The sequence below is a fragment of the Cibotium barometz genome, chromosome 40, assembly GCF_041138505.1.
Source record: "Cibotium barometz isolate CiBa-2024 chromosome 40, ASM4113850v1, whole genome shotgun sequence".
NCBI lineage: Eukaryota > Viridiplantae > Streptophyta > Polypodiopsida > Cyatheales > Cibotiaceae > Cibotium > Cibotium barometz.
This window is the reverse complement of record NC_141085.1, coordinates 23,060,188-23,061,815: the sequence shown is the minus strand read 5'-3', so window position 1 is coordinate 23,061,815 and position 1,628 is coordinate 23,060,188.

The window sequence follows — 1,628 nt, the reverse complement described above, 5'->3', positions numbered from 1 at the left end:
AAGGTATGTAAACTCTTATTTGACAAGATCACATTTGCTTTCTTTAAGCAGTACTTCTTTTTCTGAGAATATCTAACACAATTCTCAAATGTTGAGCATGCTCCTCAAGGGTCTCACTATACACGAGGATATCATCTAAAAAGACAATCAAGAACTTTCACATATATGGACGAAATAAATCATTCAACATCTGCTTGAAAGTTAGCATTCGTGAGTCCAAATGGTAAATCCAAATGCATATATCTAGTCCTAAACCGAGTCTTAAAGACATCATCCTCAAATATCCTAATCTAATGATAACTTGTCCTTAGATCAATCTTTGTGAAGTATCACGCTCCATAAAGCCAATCAATAAGATCATCCATCCTTGGCAAATGATATTTATTTTTAACCGTAATCTTGTTAATGTCGTCAAAGGTTGACATAAACCCAAAATAGTCTTTGCAATAAATAAAATATTGAGAATAAATAGAACAAAGAAATACTAAAGACATAATATTGGGTCCAATTTGCCCCCCTACACAAGAGTGAGCCCACACTTCCTCTTCATGTACTTAAATATATTTCATGGGATAGCTTTTGGGGCTCAAAATAGTGTGCTTTATATATATGTCGACTTTTCAAGAATAACTTGCTTGCAAGCTAGACTTCTTTAAAAATATATGTGAGCCTTAAACCTTATAAAAGTGCACATATCTTGAAAAACCAAATATGCACAAGGGAGCTTTCACATGTCCCAAATAATATATACACATTGCTAATAAATATGAATGGCGATGTCCAAAGTATATTAATGACGCTTTCTTGTCACAAAATCGAATATTATTTGTCGACATTCAAAATTGGTCATCTCAAGATATTTTTAATCAACACCAGCTCGCCTCCATTATCCGGTTCAATGATCTACACTTGCATCAACTAAGCTAATCAATTAATAAATTAATGGATTAAAAAAAACAACCATACGAAACTTTATATCAACGAGACGATGCAACCAATACTTCCACGCATGTATGGATTCACCCACATACACTTAAAGTAAGCTATGATTGCCCGAATTTAGAAAGGTGTCCCAATCCAAAGTCTAGGAGAATTCATAAAAGTGATAAATGTGGGAATATATATATTCCATCCACACTCCGAAGGTCCACTCCCTTCAGGCATGCCATATTAATAGCACCAAAGCTCGAACTAGTCTACTGATCTCCCACAATGAAACTCTCATGAAGGATAGAATCACTCTTTTCTCAATTCCCTAGAGCTAAAGCATCAACTTCACGTTGAGAAAAATAAATAGAAACACTCTGTTCTCCCTTCCCTAGAGATAAACTCATAGCCCTAGCAGAGCTGATGCTTGTAAGTATCAACTTGGGGGATTTTTTGGTGCATTTTCGAGCGAGCGCTTTTTGGGAATTGAGTGAGCGGATTCCAAAAAGATACCCCCCTCTCTCTGAAGAGAGGGCGAAGCAAGTTGGAGAGAGCAACTTGACATAATTATTTGAGAGGGAGAGGTCGATAGTGAGCCAGAGGGAGTGAATACATAAAAACATGTCAACAATGCATCCTCTACAATTGAGGTTGTTGGTTCAAACTAAAAATAAAACCAAGTTCATTCACGTACAACTTCC